Source organism: Ammospiza nelsoni, chromosome 7, assembly GCF_027579445.1.
Source record: "Ammospiza nelsoni isolate bAmmNel1 chromosome 7, bAmmNel1.pri, whole genome shotgun sequence".
Classification (NCBI taxonomy): domain Eukaryota; kingdom Metazoa; phylum Chordata; class Aves; order Passeriformes; family Passerellidae; genus Ammospiza; species Ammospiza nelsoni.
Window position 1 is genome coordinate 6,965,425 of NC_080639.1, and position 24,285 is coordinate 6,989,709.

General features: G+C 43.1%; 1 protein-coding gene across 27 annotated transcripts in view; it reads right to left on the bottom strand.

Moving 5' to 3' along the window:
- MAP2 (microtubule associated protein 2) overlaps window positions 1-24,285 on the bottom strand; it is a 217,984-nt gene that overhangs the window by 135,219 nt on the left and 58,480 nt on the right. Inside the window, exon 1 of one of the 27 annotated variants that reach the window (XM_059476075.1) lies at window positions 8,443-8,457. The exons of the other annotated variants lie outside the window; for them this stretch is intronic. The gene's annotated coding sequence lies outside the window, so the exon portion shown is untranslated. Of the gene's footprint in view, window positions 1-8,442; window positions 8,458-24,285 lie in introns of those variants that run through there. 27 annotated transcript variants of the gene reach the window in all.

Sequence of the window (24,285 nt, forward strand, 5' to 3'; positions counted from 1 at the left end):
AACTATTTATTTTTATAAAAGAGCACCAAGAGCGGTGCCTAGACAGGCTGGCATCCTCCTTCAAGAGAATAAGGATTCTGTTGTCCTGCAGGAATCTTAGTTTCTCTAACTGGGCAACTGGTACAGCTTCCAGCAAAACTCAGCTGGCCACAGGACTAACTTATATTGCCTTCTCTCCATCCTTCCCAAGCCTAATGAGAATTGCTGGAGCAGAATACAGCACTGACACAGGACTTCTTAATTCCTAGCTGGAGTACTGGCAATCTCAGCCCCAATTTGCCATTAAGGTCCAGAGAGCTGCAAAGCCTACAGCTTCAGGGACACTGGGGCTGGAAAAGGGATGCCTACAGGGCTCCCACTACATCAGCTCAGTCTCTCAGAGGACAAGGCCTGTAGCTCTTGAACCCCACCTACTCCTTCCCTCTTTGCTGCAGGAGAACCTCACTGGGGTGGAGAGGGCACCAAGGCTGGCCCCTGCCTCTCCACAACAGCACTCAGATTGTACTTTAGGATCTGGAGCCAACAATTTTACTGGGTCTGTGCCCTGCCATCCCCCACACTTCCACCTGGTCCATAGGGTGCAACTGGTTCAGATAAAGGTGTCTGACCACTTAGTAACACCACCATAAAGACTGAAAAATAAAGATGCTCCCAGCATTTGCAAGGCTCCTTGCCTCTTTTTAGAAGGTTTCAAAAAGAAAGTTGGTCTTTGGGGCACAAGGGCTCCTATATCTGAGCAAAAAACCCCATGCAATGATGCAGAACCTGTGAGTGAGAAATCAGGAGAAGAGCACTATTAAGAAAGACCACAGAAGGAATGAAGAAGAGAGAATAAATGGAATAACTAACACACATTTGCTCCAAGGTTCTCTCTGCACCAATTGGCAAAAAGAATACAACTGGATCATTAATAATTGAAGGAACTTGAAGACAAAGAGATTTTCATCCAATGTTAAAGGGATGAAAGAGGGCTGTAATGAGAGTTCTGATGACGGAATCATTTGCGGAGGGACTGGGAAGGAGGAGGCTATATTTTAAAGAAATGGTTCCTTTGTAAGACAAGAGCAAGCCTTCTCATTACTAATGCAGACAGACACATCTGAAAGACCTTATTCAGCTGATGGTGTCACCAAACACCCTTCTGGACACAAGCTCTCCACTAACAATACTAAACAAGGATAGGAGACTGCTGTAACAAAATATAAAGTGTCACTTGTTTATTCTTTTTAGCTTCATAAATCATTTAAGGATGAATATTAACAAGCAGCCAGTTTTCTGTGCCTTTCTTAACTGAGGATTCTCTGCACATAGTTGATGGGAGCTTGAGCTTTCAGTGCTTTTGGAAGTTGGCCCTGCAGACCAAGTCAGGACCAACATCAGTAGCAAAACACAAGGGGCTACCCCTTCTTAGGAGCTGAATCTTGTACAAAGCAATTTCCACTTACACCTTTTAAAGGATCATCAGCAGTGGAGACAGGCCCACTCATGTCAGCCTCTAGCTCAAGGCCTGGAGTTTTGTACCAGACAGTTTCTGAGCAAATGAACTGTGCTAAGAGACAAACAGCACATTAACTTCACTGGCTTGCTGCCATATTCAAGGGGAAAGATGTTAATGGAACTCAGTAAGACTGAAATGCATTGTTTTCCTCATAAAGAATAAAAATCTACAATTTCAAAAACAGAAAGAGATAAGACTAGATAAATTTCTTAAGAGGAGGAAAAGTCAAAAACAAAGAAACAAAAAGGAAAAAAAATAAAAACAAACAAAACCAAGCAACCAAAACCCCTGTAAAACCAATGCACAACAGCACATCATTTACAGAAAGTACTAGGATCCTACTGTGAACCAAAAGCTCACATTATCAGAGTAACCAACTCTAAATTAACTACTGAACCCCTAAAGCTATCCTTGCAAACCTTCCCAAGTCCCAGTGTGGGGCTTGTGACAGTGCAAACCACAAAGGGCTTTTCAGATTTACACTGTAACATCATCACTCACCACAGCTTGCTCAATGAGCAGCAACTAGCAAGGAGGTATGACAGAAAATGCAACAAGAGCATGGCTCAGCCTGTCTGCAGCTCCACCTGAGCAGAAGCCATGCACAGGGCTGTGTCCTCCTGCCACCCTCCACACGTTAGTGGAACTTCTTCCCAGCTCCACACCAACATTGTATTTTCTGCACTGCTGGCTTTGCTCAAATCATCTTTTGCCATCCCCTGAATATCCCCACGGCCATTAGCAGGATGGCAGGAGCTGTAGCAGCCACTGACCCAGGTGAGTGATGCAAATGGACCCCACAGACCCTGTTCTTGGCTGTAGTCTGTCTGCAGAAACACGCACAGAGCCAAAGGCCAATAAACAGAACCTAGTTTATGAGGAAACTGGGATGTTTCTGTTTTATTTTTTAGGTGCTGGGGATCTTGTCTGAGATGTTTTCCTCATAAAGTCTCACCTTTGTAAGCTGTGTATTTTGGGCAGAGTGACTTGGGCCACAGCAGTGTGGGCAGGACTGTGTGCCCGTGGGAGGGACTCACACTGCAGCGGAGTGGATCCAGGCTGGAGAAGTTCACAGGGAACTGTGTCCCATTGGAGGGACTCTACGGTCTCACAGGGGAAGGACTCCTCTCCCAGAGCAGCAGAAGAAAATCTCAGTGATGAACTGACCAAAACCCCCCTGCCCTGTCTCCCTGAGCTGTAGCTGGGAAGGAGGGAGGGGCTGGAGGAAAAAAGGTGTTTTTAAGAGCTTGTTTTACTTCTCAATATGCTCCTCTGACTTTTTTAGTAATAAATTCAATTTCTACCAATAAGTTGAGTCTGTTTTGCCCTTGGAGCATTATCTCCCATTCCTTATTTCAACTCATGAACACTTCATTATTTTTTCCCTCTCCTCTGCCCAGCTGTGGTAGGGGGGGTGAGCAAGCAACTTTCAAGTATCTGGTGTTGGACCTGTGTCAAACCACAACATTCACCTTTCCCAAAATGCAAAATACTCTATTACTCCAGAGTTTAACAGGATCTATCAACCATTAAACACTGTGAATATTTAGAAGCATTAAAACCTTTTGAGGAAGAAAAAAGAGAAAGGCATGAGCTTAGCTTATCCTCTGATGTCTGCTTCTAGAGGCCCTTCCTAGGGGTCACACCTGATGCTTTCAGGCATTGAAAAGAAAGAAAACATTGTCTTCTCCGCAGAGATTTAGGATAATTCTGAAATGTTTCTGTGCTATAAGTCTAGAAGCAAATGTAAGCAAATTTAAAATTAGATAAATGTAACACACACTCACATTGCTAACGTTTCATTCTTTTCCATTTGCTTTCCCTTGTCCTTCAACCTGCCTGCTGAAATTTATAAAATCCTCTGACTTTGGCTTTCATCCATCTCTTTCCTTAAAACATTTTTCCTTGTCTCTTTTCATTCCCTTGAACAAGGAAGAAACTAAGTGTGGGACCATTCTCTATATAAAGCTATATTTTATTAATAAGTATAAACACACAAATTGGTTCAGATTGACTCTAACATGCAGCCAAGACAGAAATAACTGGAAACTATTTCATTTTGTAATGCCTTGGTAGAAATGATTTTACACTTCAGTAACTTGAAAAACAAGCTACTGTGACCAGAAAATGCTTTCTACCCTGCAACTTGTGATCAGCAGATGAATGGAAGGCAGAGTGCAAAGGCAGGTAGCTCAAGATAAAAAATCTCCTGACTGCATGCCCCTAATATCCAGAAGCTTGCCATCTGATAGAGAACTTGGACAGTAACATAAACTAAAGAGCTTAAGGCTTTTTTTTTGTGCTTTCATTTTATTTTTATTCAACTACCCCTCTACACGTTGCTATTTAATTTCTGTGGCTCAAGGTTTTGCCCCTTTAAAAGACCAAAAGGTTCTCTCATCCTGAACTAATCTTTTATTCTTGAATGGCACTGGATTGAATCCCCTTATTTCCCCTGGGTATACCAAGGGTAGTGACAGCTGATCCTTGCTTATACTGCCCAGTCAATTATTCTTATTTTCCTTCTGAAGCCCACAAAGACTGTTCAGGACTGAAAGCTCTCCCAGTGTGAGGGCACCTGCTAAGAAATTAATGCATGAGACAAAATGAGTGGGAGGAGAAAAGGGGCTGTAAGGCATCAAGTAGCTCACTGGAACCAGAGGCAACAGCTCAGCCCAGCTCCTGCATCTCTGCCCTGACTTCCAGAAAGTGAGGAAGTATTTCTCCAACCCAGCTTCACTACACATTTGGCTTTTCTTACCCAACAGCAGGGCAGAAGGTCACTGTATTGTTTTCACTTCGTTCACAGAGCAGTAGCTTGAGACTCAGCTCCAGATCACACCCAGAGTTTGAGGTCCTGCATTCACCTGTACCAACTTGCTGTCACATGTGTAAATACAGATGGACAACACCTGCCAGCTGCAGGTGAGGTCTCAGAGGGGACCTGCTGAGGCACTTTCAGCTGGTGTTGCATGACACAGCAATCTCTGAGAACAGCAAAGAGGTTTGGCTGTCACAAGATCCTTCCTCACACCTCCCAGTCCATGTGGAGTGGGAGCAGGAAAGAATGCAAAGGGGATGCAGCTTGAAAATTGAGAGCAAATGCTGTATGGACTGGTCCTAGAACTAACGCAAAAATCCCCAATGAAACAAAATCTCTACAAGCAAAGATCACTTGGGTCCAAATCACTTATAGCTCATGCTGAAATCAACCAAGAATGTCTCTGCCAGTCTCTCTAAGTGAAAGAAAGCAAAACCCCTGGGTTCAGGCAGATGTCTTCAAGCTCTTAAAAGCAAAAGACTACCCCAAACAATATGTTCAGAAAAACAGAAAAGAAAGATGGATTGTAAATAGAAGATTTTCCGTACCTGAAGATTCAGAGAAACTACATTACAGGAAGTGAAGCCCAGCCATACACACAGGTCCTGCTGCAAGCCTGGCTGCTCTCAGGGAAGAGCCAATCTGAGCCAAGGCTGATCTTAGGGACCAGAGTTTGGAGAGAGAGGGGAGGAGCCCCTCATCTTCCCAATGAGATCCCAGCAGGAGCAGAGGCTCCAACTGAAAAGCCCAGCTTTGGCAAACATGGGATACACAGGCAGAGCAAAGCCCAAGCTGACAAACAGGCTCTCCCTCAGCTGCTGGCTGTTCATTCATGCTGGTGCCATCTGCTTCACTCCATCCTTGGAGGGCTCATCCAGCAAAGAGGAGCAGAGCCTGTGTGCCACCCTCCTGCTGAGGAGCACAGCAAAGGCAGGCTGCTCTGAGGGGAGAGGAGCCTGCCCCTTCCCCAAAACAACCTGTGTGGAAGGAACCAGGCTGCAAGGCAGGCAAGAGGGATGGACATAAGTGAGGGAATGAGGCCAGAAAAGAGCTGAGGAAAGCAGCCAGGTACTTGGTGACCCATCCCAGGCTCAGCAGAAGGGAGCAAGGAGGCTGCAGAGCCAGGACTGAAGACGGATTTCAGCATGGGCAGAACACCCATTATCCCAGCTGAAACCAGAGTGCTGCCCAAGCTGGATGGTGCTGACTGGCGTGCAGCCCCTGGGCTGCTCCAGCAATCTTAGCAAGAGGAGGGACCCCACATTCCTGCACCTCTGCAGGGTGCACAGCCACTGCTTCCATGGACAACACTCCTCCTTCTAAAAGTTATTCCCAGATTAAAACTACCCTCATACCAAATTACTTAGCATATTTGAGGCCCAGATTCCTGAAAAAAAAAGTTTACTGATTTCAGAGCTGTGTGGCTTCAAACAAGAAGACACAAGCCAACCTTTGAGGCTGTCACCCAATGCAACACAGGCACAAGCTCTGGGACTGTCACTGAACACATCTCACATGGGTTTGGGGATACCAATATTGGATCAGCCATCCCATCCTCTCACCCATTGTTGTTGGTAAAGCCTCAGCACAGGAATAAAGTGCTAGAGAACTACATATATATGTGTGTGTGTGTGTATATATCCAGACACAGAGCACATAACTGTGAAACACCCCATCTGCTCACGTTACATTTTAAACACATGCAATTAACTGAACTGAAATGGCATAAGGATCACTCCGTGTCTTTTTCCCCAACTCCCACAGTTTCCACCTTCCTCTCACCCTAACATATGGGAATGCCATATGAATTACTGAATGGATCATGCTAAAACTGGAGCCTGCAAAATCTATTTTTAACACAGATTATGGGGGGATATTGGCAGTCCGTGGTGCAGCATTGTTTGCCTTACGAGTTTGGTCTGTTCTACTACTTCTGGCAAGCCCCACTTCCAGCACTGACATCTCCAAAGTCTTCCATATTTTTCCTTGGTGTTCTGAAATAAAACTCAGTTTCTGCGAGAGTTCTTTGGTGGGAACTTTGCAGGAATAGCAGGTCAGGGGAGAGTTATCCCAGTGCAGTTTTTCCAGCCTGCTGCTGCCCTTCTGCAGTAGCCATGAGATGCCCAGTTTTCCCTGTCAAAGCTACCAAGGTATTTATTAATCCATCATTTAGGGCTGTTGCCCTGAGCTTTCATGAAATGTCATGGAGACACACAAACCATGTGTTGCCCCAGGAAATGGGCAGAAAAGAGTCTATATGGGTTTGTATTGCCCTCTGGTACAACTGGGAAGGTATACAGCTTTTTCACCCACTCTTGAAAGCCCCTCCACTCTAAGGGGCTGAAAAACCAAGGTCAAAGTCTTAGCAGGAGAAATAATTGGAGCAACCTGATTTGTTTGTATGTTGATTATTAATCCTGATGCACAGGTAGGGAGATGTACATTAGGGATCCATCAGCAGACGGACACAAAAATGAAGAATCTCTTTACAGGGCCACAGCAAGTTTTACTAAGCACTTTAAAGCCAAGGCAGGTCAGGTCAGCCAGTTATTATTGCTCTGAGCAGCTCACACATCAGTGTCAGCATACATTACCTGAAATTGCAATGATTATCAAGAACATCATTTTCTCCTAACCCTTGAAAATCAATCAAACCTCATCTTCATAGCTAAATGCACCATCAGCAATGCAGACTCAATCCAAAACCAGTATCAGATAAAAACCTTCAGGTGACATCACCAAGGACTTGAGGGAACACATGCCAAAATAAAGTGATTTTGGACAGTAACTACTTCTTTCCTTTTAACCTGTACAGGCTCATCAGCACTGGGCTCCACTGGAAAGTTTTTCTTCTATAATGAATTTAACAAGTAAAAAAAAAAAAATCACACATACACAGATGGATGCACAGTTTCTAACTGATTCCAGAAGTTACATTCATATTTGTATATTAGATTTTACTTCAGAAAACACAGGTGCTGCCTAGGCAAAATGGGATGCTGGGACCTATCCAGCATTTCCAGCTGTGGCTGGAGACAAACAAGCCAGGGATTCACAGAGTTCCCAGTAGTTAAGGAAGGGAAGCTGGGTGCACTGAAGCAGCTTTAAAAACGTTTAACAAAGCAGAAACTGGAACTGATGTGTCATAAACTACTATCAACTACCATGAAACTGTTACTTCATTTTAATGTGCAACAAATCCAAGCCAGCCTCTTCAGGGTACCAGCATTTCACATGCAGAGGCAGCTCAGAGTCTCACACTTAAAACACTTTCACATACTTCTTTTGCCCTCAATGAAAAAGAAATTCCCACTCATTTCTTCCTGGCTACTCTCTGCAGGACTGAAACTTCAGAAATGTTCTCATGCTTTTCCCTGTGACAGTGAAATTTGCTGGCAAGGCTGCGCTTTCTTGTGTATCAGGTTTCTACTCTTTACAGGCAAGCTCCCTTTTCTCTTCATCACTCAGTACCAGAGATTTTATTTCATTTTTCCTGATGTAACCAGAGATCAAAGGATCTGAAACATTTCAGAGCATGACTAGAATCTGTCACGGATTAGGCACCCATGTAAAGGAATAGAGACCCTGTGCTCCACAAATAAAGCCAGGTTTCTACTATTCCTTCCTCAGAAGAGATCAGGAAGAAGAAGTGGTGACCTGTTCTTATGGCCAGTGTGGCCAAACTCAACTGGGAAAGAAGCCCAAGTTGAGACACAAGCACCAGAAGAAGCCAGTAAGAAATTAAAGCTTCAAGAAGCAGTAGTGCTGGGGAGAGGCAGCTCAGCTTCAGTGACCAAGGCACTGCCCTCACACGACAGCAGAGCCCTTGAACTGGTCAGGTGGAGCTCCCCCATCCCATATGTTCCTCTGGCGCAGAGTGTGATCCACGCTGCCTTCCCTTCAGCGGGGGGAAAGACAGGGAGTGGGAAGAGGGCAAATTAATTCAGAAGCTCTTGGCAGGCATATAAGTAAAAAAAATAAAGCCAGAAGTTATGTGGAGCAAGCCCTGTGCTGCCAAATAAAGTCACGTGTGGCATAGTTTTGATCTGAGTATATTTTTTTAAATCTTTATTGTTGTTGTTGTTGTTATTATTAGCATTTGGCAAAAGGAGACAGGAAATACCTTGCTGGTGATGTCTGCTCCCAGCACAAGTCAGTTTGGAATGCTGAACAGCTTACCCTGAAAAAAAGGGAGAACCAACTATTTTCAGTCCCAGCCTAGACTGTTACTCACGTAAGCAGCATTGCAACAATTTTAGTTTTGTTTCTATTTTATAAGAGGCTATTACATGAGGAGAACAAACATTCCCAAGAATGTTCACTTTTCTCCTCCTCTAAACTGGGCATGGTCTTGGGGAAGGGGAAATTTGCACACATATGCACTTGTAAAAGTTGAGTTCAATTTAACAGGAAAGAGCCTCAGTTCAGTTAAAAGCCTTATAAAGAAGTGAACCCTGAAAGAATCCTGCCTTTCAGAGATGTAAACACAAAACCAGAATACACTGGCTCATCTGTAAAGTGAAATGCATGGTTCCACTGGAGGATACAAGTAACTCCCAGTCAAGCCAAGGGCTGACTGACTGACATGAAAGACTTGCTCCCTGCAGCAGCAGATCGTACGGTCTAACAGGAAATCAAATCTGGAAGGAACCTGTTTTTAACTCCTGGGCAAAGAAGTAGCTTAAGCATAAGGAGGTTGTAAAATTATGTTGCTTACAAAAGATAGGATCAGTTTAGAAATATATAGAGCATCAAATTCATAGAACACTAAGCAAGCCACCTACAAATCTCTTGCTTGAAGTGAAAGACAAAAATACAGCTCTCTTCTCTGACAGAATACATCCCTCCATCTGTTTGCTGCTTCAGGTCAGATTAAATACTGCAGCTTCCTAGAAAGCTAAATAAACTTTACCTAAAGGGACCCTCAGAACACTGACATGTGACTCTGACTGCCTTTATTCCTTCTCTCCAGAGTTTGTAGCCACAGAAGAGCCCTGTGCCACTGCTGAGAGACTTTCTACACTCCCTGAGGCAGCGCCTCCTCACACCAGGCTGTCATGCCAAATACTGTGTCTCCATCATGTTACTGAAAAGCACTTGGATGCTTCTCATGGGTGGACCCCAGGACCAGATCCTTTCATTTCTGCAGGGTAAGTTTTTTTCCCAGAAGCCTGACTACTGATAGAAATAAGCTCTACACTTCACCCAGACACATCAGGGTCCCATTTGCACAATCACACACAAAGCAGCACCTCTGTGCTCTCGGGAGTACAAAGTGTGTCTAGAGTCAAACAACTTTTAATCCAACAGCCTGATGCCAATGTTGTGAGTCAACAAAACAAACATTCAGGTAAATAAAATTACTGTGGATGTTTCATTCTCATGCTGGTGGAAAATCAGGGCTCCAAGTCCTTGGCTTCAAAGCACAGGACTTCTGTCATCTCAAATGATGGAGAGTCCCTACAGCTGCTTGTATTGGTGTGTCTTTGACCCAGTCTGCATGGGACACCAGCATCCCCACTCATCATTTCATGTAAGCCAACATTCAATTTAACTCACTCATCTCTGCCTGCCCTGCCTTTTACCTCTATTTCTAGCAACTACTGAAAGCTAGTGGCTGTTTACATCACTGCCTAAAAGAGTATTTCATAACACACTGGACTACTAAAAAACAACCTCATTCAAGAAGAGCCTCAACATACCCATAACTTTAAATGCAAAACTAATCTTAGTTAAGTAAGGGCAATTTTCACTAAGACTGTAGCAGATGAGAGCACTATAACATAGGGGTAAGGAACAGGAACTAAACTTGTTGAGGAAGATACCTGAAAGAGTTTCTTAAACACCCTGTACAAAGAGCTGCTTCAGAAGCACATGTGTTTAAGAAACCAGTGTTTTTTTCAGAGATGGCATTATGTGCTTTACAAGGCTACATGTCCAAATTGGTTTTATGGACCAAAAAAAAATTAGTCATTCACTTTTACACCACCATAAATTCATGACAGAAACACAGTTCTGATAACCAGCCATTTATAAATTGCTCTTTCATATCCTGGCCTCACCTACCTGTTTTCTTATAGCCATGGATGACAGAAAACACAGGTGTATGCTGTGTGTGGAAGCAGGAACTGATAGATTTATAGCCATTATGAAACTAAATGAGAAGCCAGTGAAGGCACCAAGGGAATCTGACGTGACATACTATCAACCATATCTCATTTATCTCCTGTGGTTAGGATAAAGATAAAATTACTTCAGCTATGCAGTTCTTCAAGAAGAAATAGGGCAAGAGAAGCCACAACAGAGCAGCAGCTGAGCACAAGTTGATTGATGATACCAGTAACCCTTCAACACGTACTGCCACAATCTGGTGTCAGCCCACCAAATTACTCAGGAGCACCTGCTAAATAAATGTGAATTCACTTTGTTCCAGCAGTCTTTTTCACTTGACACTCAGGTGTGACAGCTGCACCAGCATGCTTGCTCACCCAGGACACACACACTTCTTTCACTTACAGAAGGTTTTGAGGTTTGCTCTCAAAGCCCAGACTGCCACAAGCTCACAGTGATGCAGCCACAGCCATACACACATGCACCAGCAGCCTTCATCCCATAAAAGTCAGCACCATAAAAATCATAGTGTGGCGGCCCTGTGATTCCCTCTGCTGTGTCCCCAGATCCCAGCAGAGGACCATGGGAACTCTGTGTGAAATTCACACAGAAAAAGTAAACTACTACGGAGTACAAAGTAGCTTGTTTGCTTGAGAAGTGCTACATTGTCACACAGGATACTTCCTGTAAAATCACTATCCTGTACCTCTCTAGCAGAGTGAGGCATGTCTATATAAAAAAACCCTATAAATATTAAAAGGATTGCAGCAAAACTCCTAATGCCCAAGTCCAGGCTGGTTTGTTATACTGCAGAAGGGCTGTACTCCTCTTAGAGAAAGACAAGCCTCTCAATGGTGAGCAAGTGCTCCTTTACCTTCACTTCCATGGCCAGCAAAGGCTGTGTCAGGCTGCAGGACAAGCAGCAGGATCATCACTGCTCACAGCACTCTGGGATGGTGCAAAGCACCACATTTCTTCCTGAACTGAATGCAGCTCTTCCCTTTTTTCAACTCTTCCACCTCTCACTGCCTCTCTAAACCAGAAGAGAAAAACTTCAGTTCGACAGAACCATGGGGAAATACAAGGACACAAGCATGTTATTCACAATCCAGAAAATCTGTTTTCTGAATTAGAAGCACTCAAAGGCTGAATTCTCCAAGGCAGCTTGCTCAGAGCACTTGATGTGGCCAAGAATAAAGCTGACAGGGCAGAAAAACCCCTCGGATTTTCAATCAATTGCTGAACCACTGAACCGAGCACAGCTGAGGATGGGACTCCAGAACATTACCAGACACATTTTCATTTCACTGGTGCTTCAGCAGCATCTCCTCCCCACCTGTGTCCCACAGCTGGAGCTCTGCTCAGCACAGCTGCCAAGGCCAGGGTAGCCCTCCCATGACCACCACAGAACAAGAGCCATTTCTGTGGGAGGATTATGTAGAGTTCATTCCCTTTGGCAATCCAGTTTGCTGCAGCAATAAAAATAGCTCTACTTCAACAGAGCAAGAGCTATGCAGAAAGACCAAATTAACATAAGTTCAGATAATAGCAGAGATTAAAGTATCATATTCAAATATTCACAAGATTAGTGTGCACAACAGAACACATGCAGTGGACATGAAAAACAGGTCATTAATGCATTAAAAATCTAAACAGTATTGGAGGAACTTTCTATCAGTGAGGACAATGAATCAGAAGTTCAGCAGCAGGGGCACACTCTATGCACTGCATCTCTGAACTACAGCCAAGGGACTGGGGAACAAGCTCTAACTCCTGGCTAACCACCTTCCTTAACCCAGCCAAATCATTTTATTTGCAACTTTGGCAGCTCCCAACAGCTGCTTCTCCCTTCCATTGCTGTGATTTTCAATTTAATACACCATCATTTTGTCCTGCTACATTCCATCTGAGCCAATATCCTGCTTCCAGGGGCAGCACAGAGCATTGTCTGCTGGATGGCAACCTTCCACTTTGCAAGATGTGCAATGCACCACTTTATGCACAGTGGAGAAAGTTTTAATTCAGGAGTAATCCCTTTAACATCTTCTAGGCACAAGCTGGGTTGTTTGGTGGGAAAAAGCAGCTAGGAGAACATCAAAAAAGTCTATACATGAGTTTTTTCATTTCTTCAAGGAGTGGGATGGCGTTAGCTAAAGTCCTGTCTGCCTTGCAGTGCCTGTCTGCAGTAGAAGGGCTGGAGGCAGCTCTGTGCCAGTGTCACCCCAGCAGGCAGCAGGAAGGCCACACCAACACGTGACTCCGAGCTGGGAGGGCACAGATGCACTTTGGATGGTGGGGAAGAAGCAGCACTTTGTCTTCCCAGGGCCACCAGAGTGGCTGCAGCATCTCCATGAGGGATCCCAGCTGGGGTCACGTTCCAAGGCGCCGTCTGTCCCCGTGTGATAGCTCCTTACATAAGGCACTGCCCAGACACACAGAGAGCCCTTTAACACACTGGCATCCTATCCAACCCTTTCCCAGTAAGGAATTTAATGAGGGCTGTTTCCAGTAAGGTTAGGAGGAAAACAATTCTCTTTTTTATCTGTACGAACACAGAAAATAATTGAGCAGAGTACAGAGGGGTGGGCAGGAGGGAAAGGAAATGCAGGGCCATTTTCTTCCACTTGCATTTAACTTTGAGCCTTGGAAATACTGGGGGTAAATACTTGAGTTCAAGGGATACACAGTATCTGAATGGGAAAAACATGAAAAGGAAGTGCAAGAAGAAAAACATCCATAAACTTTCAGCTCTTTTCCTTGTTTATTTATTTGGGTTTTGCTACTCCTGCCCCCAAATCAAAGAGAAACTGCAATGAAGCTGAAACATTTTGATCATTCACAGAATTTTTCTTTCCTGAAATGTCTCACATTGAACCAGTCAGACCAATGTGAGAAACATTCCTGTAGGGAGTGTGGAGTTATGATTTGCCCAATGAGGAATGTCTTGATTTGCCTTCTACACATCAAGGCTTGGCACAGCTTACATGTCTCACCAGCAGTACTAAAAACCCAGCTATAAAACCACAAATAAGCTCATATTGCTGCTCAGTTGTTCTGCAGAAGTGTTTGCATCTTGGAATTTTATGTTCTTTATAATCCCTGTACAATTACAGCTTCTCCCATTCTTGCCGGGACCAGGCTTCTCCCCAACACTGCTTTGTGAAAGGTTACACCTATTAAAAAAAACCTCAAAAAAACCTCATTACTGCTTATTTTGAACACAACAGTGTTTAGCAAACTGCTGAGAATGGGTCTGCCTTGCACCAGGCACTGTACAAACACACAGCAAGAATATTTATGTAGATACATAGGTGATATACAGGATTGATGTTTTTGTGGAAAATGAGTAGTAAAAACATAACACAAACAGATTTTCTAGCAACTCCAGGACTCTTTTGTAGTGGGGTAAAACACTGCTTTGCCTGAAGCTATACATACTCATTTTCATGTGGTGGGAACTTGTGTGGCAAAAAATATCTGAAAATGCAAGTATTACTGAAAGACAGTAGGAGATCTCTGTCCCAACGAGTCTGCTATCTCAGTCATCATTAAATATCAAAGAGGGAGGAAAACAATAAAAGTTCTTACTTTACATGGTGTAAATGTTTCTCTAGACAGAGACTACTACTTTAAATACTGCAACTTCTGATGAAAGCAGCAGATTATTTTATTATTTTAAACAACTTGGGCAAGACAGCAAAACCCTAGATGTGGTGGACAGTCAACATTTTACACCAGGAATGTTTTGTTTGTTGTAAAGTATTCCTCATGTTTAAAATACAAGTATAACAAAGTGCACAATTCCAGTAACATTTGTAAGTAATGATAAAGGCAAGTACCTCAGTCTGTTTAACATCAGTTTGGAAATTGTTGTAAAGGATGGATCATAGATATGATTTTGAATGAAAATACTTGCTTCCTATTTGAACATTTTTTATAACACCCTGTGTAAATGAAAAGGGCTGTTCATGACCACAAAAGGATGGATTGGCTGTGGAATTCTGTTTCCCACCTATACTGGTTTTATAATGAAAATAAGTTTTAATGCTGATTAAGTTTTCCGAATACTTATCATACTATACATCTCCATTCTGCCATGCACCCCCTCAGCCCCCCCAAAAACTAAAACCAAACCCAGAAGTAATTTTGGTGATTGTTTTTTCCATGGTAAAGCATGCAAAACCACAACAGCAATAACATGCTTGCTTGCTTTCACACAATTCTTACAGCTGCTGGCACTGCATGAGGACTCCTTCACCCTCACTTAGCTCAGTGGAAGTTTCTGCAGCATCCTTTGGGATAAAGCCCTTAAACACTGAGTTTACAAAGCATTTAAGCATCTGTAGAACTCTGAGCACTTGGGCTATCCACCCTCACTTAGAGCACTTAAGCACTTAGACTAAATCATGCGCTTGGTGGCATCGCTGACTCCAGGCTTTACTGTTGTGTCTTTACAGCACTTCCAAAGTGCAACTGAAACACAGAACCAGCAGCTCCAGACGTTTCAGACCAAAATTTCCTTTGCTTTTGCAGTGTGGTTACCAGATGCAGTATCTATCTCCTCTCTGTGCAGTACATAAAAACCCCTGATTGGGATCAGCTGTTGGCAGGGGTCAGCAACTTGCTGTTAAATGAAACAAATGTATGTGTTCCAAGGGACAGGGAGCCTTTGAAAACCATCAGCAGGTAAATTGTGAGCACTGTTCAGAATGAGGGCAGGACTGAGCACAACAAATGTACCATTAGGTTCAGCACCATGCACCTGAATCTCTGCAAAGAGCAATGCCTCTTTGCCTCTCCTATACTTCTCAATTATAGATTACTCCCAGGCTTGCTCTAGTTTATCGGCTCATGTCACCATGGCAACACCTCTAAAGGTATAAGATACTTACCCCTCTCCCTTACATTCCCTTCCAGCCAACCTGACATTTGGCATTTATTTAGAAGCCTCCTCCACACATATGCTGAGCTACTACAGGTGCTCCAACCAGCAAGGCTCTGTATTTTACCCTCTACAGGTCCCAGGGGTAACAGACTATATGATTTACTTTGGCACTGAGCACTGCATGCAATCTGTGTGTCAACTATTTGACAGTTTTCACAACAAACCCACCAGTCACTGGCAGGTTTGCTGGCTGATTTAGTTACTTCTGGTCCCATTCATCTAATCATCAAACAAAATACTCCTTAATTAAAAGGAAGGAAAAAAAAAGGCTCTGAATTCCCAGGCACAAACCTTTGGTATATTGACCTTTAATTGCCTAAGTCTGGAAGTTTAATTACAGCCCTAAACAATAACTCATTTCACCAGTTTTAGTGCTACTTCTTCCCCTAGATGAGCAATGGCAACATCTCTGTTTATTAACTCAGAAATGCTGTACACAGGAGAGCAAGCTGTTTCTCTTTTAGAGCCACACAGTTTCTGTGTACACAGAAGAACAAGCTAACTAGGACACAAGAGAGCATTGGCTGAAGAGAAAACTGAGCCAGAAAGGCATGGAGGCAGGATCAAGCTGTCTTCAGGGAGCCCCAGAGAACAGAAGACACTGAGCACACAGCTACACCATCATTGAGGAGCCTGCTGCCAAGATTGGATTTGCCCATCATCCATACTGTAAGTCCCTGGCTGAGGATGAGGGGATGCTTCAGCCCAAGCTCTCTGCACAAAGGGATTAGTCATGTTCAGCATCTCAGCCACAGGCCCAGACCATTAATGGAATTCTAGACAGCTTTGACATGGGAGAAGTAAAGCAAGCTACTGACAGCCCACCAGCACACTGGAGGAGATGGCTCCAGCTGAGCAATACTTCAGATGCTTTGATCCAGGTGTAAAGCCAAGCTCTGGCTTGCCACAGTGAGCCTGATGTGCCAGACCCTGCATCTTATTTCACAGTGCAAAATCAATCAGAGCTAAAATAGGTGCAAGAACTACCATAAAAAGGCAATAGTTTCCCAGACCAGAGTGATCAAACATCAACATCTGAGATCAGGGCCCAGCAGAGGCAAGGAGAAGGCAAGGAGGAATTTGAGATGAGGTAACTTCACAGACTGGAAATGTCCCAAATGAAACACACTGTCAGAAAACTCAGGAGAGCAAAAAGCAAGGTACTGCAATAAAAGCGTAAGTCCTTGTGCATTTCCAGAACAGAGCCACCAACTAGTTGAGGTTGGCAGAGGCCTCTGGAGATCCCCCTTGTTCAACTGCTGTGCACAAGCAGGGTTGCATGTGTTCACAGCAGCAACTCTTTGTCCAGAAGACAGCTAAAACAACCCTTTGGTTCAGTTTAATTAGAAATGCAATTTAAAAACCCACAGTCTTGCATGTTAATTGGTCAGGTCAGTGAATGGTCAGTCCTTTCCCACATGAAAACATCAATTTTCACCTTCATTATAAATCATGTGATAATCCCTGGCTTTGCACAGCCCTCAGCTAAAGTCATACCTCATCTCAAACTTGGCTTTATTTGGATACATTCCTCAGGGGTACCCTAAAAGCATTTTCTGCTACACAGAAGACAATGAGCAAATGAGTCAACACACAACTGGGTGTGAACTTGTGCTGCTCTTGTCTGCCTATTCATTTCTCTAAGTGTAAATCAGAAACAACCCCACTGCTGTCAACTGAATTACATCAAAGAAAGCACACACAGCCCTCTAAATGAAAGAGGCAGTATCAAGTTTCATAGCTTGTATAAAACACTGCATGTCATTAAAGGCTGAGCAAAACATGGGTGTTTCATGTCCTATTTATTAAACCACAATTGCTGTCCTACTGCAAGAACACCACAAAAAAGGGATGTACAAATGCGAACCTACCTGTTTCCTGAAGTACTGCTAAAACTTACACTACTACACATATCCCTTCCACTAAAGGGATTAGGAGAAAAAGAAACTGAAAGAAAATAGAAAAAAAAAATGGAAAAGTATATAAGACAAAGTCTAATATGCATAGCAGATAATGAAATAAAAAGGACACAGGATTGTGATTTTTAGAAATCCAGGATTAAGCTCTTCTGCTTTAGCAGACAAGTCTCCAGGAAATAAATGGTCAGCAAAGCCACCCCTTTGCCAAGTGCCCCACACACACTGGGAAAGCAGGGATGTGACTCACATTGCTGCTGAGAAACTCAGCTCCTCACCGAGCTCTCATCACTGCGCTCCTTGCTCTGAGACTGAGCACCAGCTGGAGTGGTCCCCTTGCTGCTGAAACCTTGCCTGCTCTCCTGTCTGCAAAGTGTCTTTTCTTGCTTGGCATGAGAAGAGGACAAGAGAGACACCTTGGTGACTTGAAGGGTGGAAACAGAAGGTATGACTCAGTACTATTAAACTGGAAGGACAGCTGCCTAAAGGCCAGAAACTGTGTAGATAAAACCACCCATTTGGGTGAGCCTTTGTGGCATCACTTCCATTATGGTTTTCTGCTTTTGAAAGGAGCTTTGGAGAATGCAATTACTCAAGGCCTTTGATGTTTCCTCATGAGTTAAACCACCACTAGGACAGGCCTAAAAGTACTAGCACAAATTTGTTTTCACTTACAGAAGCACAAAACCTCTTTAATTCCTCTGCTAAATCCCGAGTTTCTAAAGAATCTGCTTTCACTGCCTGGTCCACACCTGCATCCAAAGGCATCTCCTGGACTGACCCTGGATGCCTTACCTAGAGTGCTCGTTCCTCTGCTTCATCAAGAACATTTAAAATCAGACTGGGGAGCAGGGCAGAATTCTACAGCTAAATCATTCCAAAGCCAAACAAGGAATCAGTGTGTTTCCAAAGACGGGGACAATAGTGTCCACTGCAATTTTGCAAGGAAAAACAAAGTTGCACAGATAAATGTGTACACAGCCCAAGCATGTTCCACACAAAGCTTCAAGAGTTCCAGCTGCTACTGGAAAGGAACTGTCCGTTATCTGACATGTTGCTAAATAGCTGTAAACTCCCTTTTCTTGTGGTATAAGCACATTTTTTCTCTAGAGAGATGCAATCTGGGTTACACAGAGAGATGTCTTTCTAAAAATACCATATTTCCTCATGCTCTCAATGCACCACGGGGATGATATTTGTGATGGAAGCATTACCATGTTGGAATTACCAGTGCTCCCTCCAGTCTTGTACCCCATCCTCAGATATAGTGAACTCGACAGAATGTAATAGATCATCTCCATTTTAGATTCTTTTTTTTTTTTTTGCACATTTTGTTCCTTTCACTCAGCAGTTTCACTGACCATGAAGCTTCTCTTCTTAGGGCAGGAACTGAGCTCACTAACATCTCTTCTGCACAACCAGGAACCAGGAGAAGGATGTTTAAGCAGACAGACAAATAGCAACATTCCTATTTCCTAGGCTTCAGGCCACAGCCTAGGGAAAAGCTCTTATGTAAGAGAATGACTTTATTCTCAAGAATCTATACTTGAAAATTAGGACTATATTTCATTATTTTTCTGTAGGGAAGAAGCCTATAATTTCTAAAGTGATGGGAAACAGAAGCATTCCAAGACAACTGTATCAAGATTATCATTTAATGTCCATGTTCCTCAGTTTGGCACTTCAAAAATACCATTACACGCTCTACCTGCAGGACTTCCAATACCACTGATTCAAGGTTTGCCAGTCATTCATGATTATTTAAAGGTGAAATTAAAACAGAACAAAAACAACAACAGAAGCAAACACCTTTGGAGCACAAAATTAACAAAGAGCCCCTCCTGTTATTAAACGTATTTTCAAATCACACCAACATATTTGCTTCCAGAAGGAAGAGAATGAGGCCCTTCAGCCCAATGGTAATTTGCAAAATAGAGCATGGAAGATAATAAAGCTAAAAAGGCATAGTGATTCAGAAGAGAAATGTCACCTTGCTAATAACTATTGTTTGTCTATCAAATAGGTTCATTAGTGAGGATGAATCACAGCAAACATCACTGCCAGTTTGCCCAACAGTATTTAGTGAAGTCAGGAATAACATGTAATAACCAGATGATTTCCTGCAACAAAATGTCAGCGCAAGCTATAGCTGTGAAGGTTGAAGCTGTGTCCAATGAAGACCACAAACACTCTTCCCACCCCCCAGCAATGTTTCAAAGCAATAGTGGCACCTTGTCAAGAGGGCCAGAGTCACACCTCCTCTTGAATCTGCCAATGATGATTTGTTGTCATTGGAGCACAACAAGTTTGCCAAAATCTTATTTTACAAAAATTCTATTGTTTGAACTCATGCTTTTCTAAATATAATCCATTTCTTAAAAATACATGAAACCATTTGTCCATTGAAAACTAACAAGTGCCACAGTGGCTCTGAGAATCAGTACCCAGAAACCACAGGAAAAAAACCTAAAGGTAATTTTTCAAATACTTGCCATTTCCAAGATCAGAGAACCAGATGTGCTCATCCTAGAGTAACCAGGTTAACATTTAAAACATAACCAAAACCATTCAACACACAAATGTAATGGGAGGAAAACCCATCTATTTCTAGATCTGACTTGTACAAGCTGTGTTTCAGATTCCAAATGACTCCAAACGAGGCTTAGTTCTCCATGCCTTTTGTCAACTGTTACTACCTATGGGAAGGTAGGTGTACTCATCTTCCTAATTAAATATTTAATCACCTCACTGTGGGTACTAACCAGGGCACCTGTTTGCAAGCACCAACTGACACATTCTCACCTCTTTATTAGGAAACCCACCCTTTGTCCTGTGTGTACATTGCATTTTTCTGCCTTTTTGCTTGCTGCAGCTTTCTTGATCCAGTCCAGAAATGAGATTTACAAAGCTGAGGAGGGAAAAAGCACTCCAAAGCTGACACTATCACCTGTGAAACTGTCACAGCATTGCCCTGCCTTTCTCCTTTGGCACTCCTAAGAACCTGGATCTCAGAATGCCTTTCAAGCCCAATTTCTATCATCATAGACTCGTATCTCTCCTGCTTGATGTTAACTGCTTTTTAAAAAATTCACAGATTCCTAAGACATGGGGAAAAAGTTCAAACAGACTGAGATTGGTTTTAAATACACACATGACTTGCAGCACAACATTTCTATTGCTGCAGCCAGGATTTCCAGTCACATTAGTGGAAAACTACTGTTCTAAATGACTCCCCTCTCACATCTCTACCCTCCAAACATTTCCTTGGATCCCATTTAATTTTTTTCCTCTCTCCATACATTCAGACCACCACTAACACCAGGCTGGACAGTGCTGGACTCCTCTTGCACGCTCAGTAAAAGTCTCCTCAGTTTTATTTACTAGTCAGGTGAATTATCAAGCAACTACTTCTGTGTTCCTTGATCCTTATGTGACATCAGCCTAAGTGTTAGCAGGGTCAGGAACACAACACTTTTGGCTGCAGTAATATCAAATTACTTGAACCTGGCTTTAGCTCAACAGTGATAACCAGCACAGACTCTCTCTCTCTCTTTTATGCTCTCATGGCTCAAAAGCTTTACTTCAAGGTGACCAAAAGACCTGTTACCTTCAAGGCCTTTGTTGGTGCCTTTTGCAACTGCAGCCTGTCTGCATGTAAGAATCGTGATAGTAACACTTTTTTTCTTCTTAAGAAAAAATAAATTAGTGGGGAGGGGAAAAATAAATAAAAAGGCAGTAAAAAATAGATCTGGCTGGAGACCAGAGACCACGAGAACTGGCTCACAGGAAATTGTCCTCTTCAGTTACTAGACAGAAATTTTTTTCCCACGTATTACACGCATCATGCAGGGACAGGATGGTTTTACACTCACTCCAAAAGGCACATTACCACAGGATAAGCTAACTTGCAATCTTATATAGTTGGGAAGAAAGGGAACAGAGAGGCTGCCTCTTTCCAGTTCATACCAGCAAAGCATGAAGGATTCCAGAAGATGCTTTGTCCATTTTGTTTATTTGCATTAGCAAGTTTCAGTTACTGAGTTTTAAAATAAAAACATTACAGTCAACAAAACAGTAACAGAAACGCCATGAAATGGAGGCGCAGAGCTCCTGACTTCAATGGCTCTACTCATATAAGGGGGCATTATTCACAACACCTCATTCACTCAGGTCTTTACATGCTCTTTCCTTGCAGAAATATTGCATCTATTTTCATTGTGCCACTCTAATTGAGCTTAATAGCATATTACTTAACCAGGTCCACAGCTACAGGCAAAGCCTTTTAATACAAAAATTTCCTCACTTGCCAATGAGTGCTTTCGTCTCACAATGAGGAAATGTTTGCACAAATGTGGCTGCTATTGCAGGGTGTTGCTGTTGGTCTAAGCCATGAATGAAAACAGATAAATCTCCTCCCAAATAGCTTTTGTGATGTGCAATGATAATGACAATTTGGCTGTATCATCTGGCTAGAACTTCAAGCAGCTTTTACTACTTACTCCTCAGTGTTCTGCAGGCACTGAACTGTAGGCTTCTCTCAAATCATGCCAACTGTTCTCTGGAAGCTTTATTTAATGAAACCAGTTCTCCCAACAGCAACACTGCTAATGCACACCTAAGGACAGCAGACTCGCTGCATGGCTCTGCAGCATGCTAAATGCATTGTTACACTGCTTGAGGTCACCCAGGAAATCAGCAGCAGAGCTGGGCTTGGAGCACAGCCTGCCTGAAACCCACTCACCCTTTCTGCTGGCCAGGGGACCAAGATCCAGAGATAGCACATTGTGCTCTGCACCACAGTGTTCAAAGCCAGCCATGGTCACAGACACACATACACAGCAAACTTAGAATCAATCCTGGCACCACAGTAACAAAGAACAAAAAAACCTAGGACGTTTTTATTTTCACTTGCTGAGCTTCCCTGAACTCACTGAGCCGATTTTTCAGGCTGGTTCTACTGTTTCCATTACATGGCTCTAAACTATCATTCCTAGAAAAGCCATCCACCAGCTTTTCTAGGAACCCAGTAACTCCCCCATCCCCAGCACCTTTTTTCTGTACTTGTTGAGGACCATATTCTGCTCCCCACATACACACACACACTAACTAGCACCTTCTTCCCCAGCACTCCCACTGCTGTCCTGCAAATCCCATACTGCAGCAGAGCTTGGCTCTCCTACAGCCAGCACAACAGTGGGTGTGAAGGCCAAAATCCAGACCATAAGCAAGAACTGGTCTGGAGAAGAAATTATATGAAACTGCAGATTTAAACATGTAACACATAAAACACCTGGTCTAGGAAGTGTAGGTGAGTTGGTAGAACTCTCTACCTGAATGTGGAGGTGTTGTCACTTCCTGGTGCTAACTCTCAGAATTATGTAATAGTCAAAAATTACACTAATTCAGAAGTTAGGCTTTAAAGTAATTCTTATGCCTTGTTTAGACCCTTCATAATACAATCATGCAACAACCGCTCCTTTTGCACTCTAACAAGTGTCTTGTTCCACTTGCTATTTTAAAAGAAAAACATCTCAAAGAAGTATCCTACAAAAACAACAAAGAAGTATCCTAGAACTGTGTATTTCCCAATTACTTGTCATGGAATCAATACTGAAAGCTCAGGAAGAATACTCAGGTCATTCTCACGTTTGATAACAGAAATGCATCTTCCAACAGCCAGCAAAAAGAAAATGAGATCTGGAAGTTATGTTCACTAGAAGACAAAGTTCAAGATGCTTAAGACACTGTCTCTCCTTTTATTCACTTGTAGCATTTAACACCTGAAACCAACACTACTTATCCTACATGAAGACATGCTCTTACAAAATGTGGGGCTGAACATAGTGTCTCTCTCCACTGAAGAGTCTTTAAAACAATTTCACACCCTGCTCATCAAAAGGCAGGTCAGGGGCTCCTCCAGACTCCCACAAGGCTCGTGTCTGCTAGACTCCCCCTCATCTGGGGAGAAAAGTTGTCTCCTGTATCATACACAGCTACAGAATACTGCAAAGTATGAAAACTGTGAAAACAAGATGGTCATGGCAGAAGATTTTCACCAACTCTTTATGATGCCTTAAGTTTCATCTTTCATATTTTCCATATTTCTGTACTGCATTAATATATAACTCTGAACTTCATACAAAGTGTTAGCAAGTTCTCCTCACAGTTTATCAGACAAACCATTCCTTTTGCAGCCCAAGAACCAAGGACACCATTGCAGCTTCAGGGCCAAGAAGTGTAAATAACAGCAAATTGGGGAGAGTAATCTGGGAGGATGGGACTGCATAACCTGAAGCTGTAATTGGACAGTTAACTCCAACATGTAAATGGACCAAAACTTTTATAGAAGTGTGAAAACCTGTGACCTGTCACCCATATTGGGTGTAGTCTTGGCCAGGCTCTTGTACAGCCCAAGGTGTATCCTTTGAAGGCCTGTTAATAATTCCCTGCTTTATTCCTTTAACACTGTCTAGCCCCTGTTCTAGGCAGCCTCTCAAGGCACCATTTCTGGGCAGAGCAAAGTGTGCTAACTCCATCACCCCCAATTCCTCTGAATTCAAACCAGCACACAAGGTGCAGCCAGTTACTGTCAGCCCTGCTGTCCTTGTCAAGGACACCACCAGAGCACATCACCTCTGGAATCACATCTCCAGGCAGCTCTGGCACTGCCCTGTCCTATGGCATGGCTCATTTACCTGGCTCTGAGCACTGACCTTTTGGCCCTTTTTATTTCCCAGCTGCTGCACTACCTGCAGCTCACACCATCCCCACCTAACCTCATCATGGCAAATAGTCACAGCCTGTTCTCTGAGCTCAGGCAACATTTTCATCTGCACCGCTTCATTTGGCCTAACTTCCCTAGATTTTGTTACTCCTGCCTGAATAAGCTATTTCTACATGTCTACATGACTTTGCTTTCCAAGTTCTAATACCTATGAAATGTCTTTTCCACTCCATCTCCTTCAGCACCTAGGAAGCATACAAAAACCTCAGC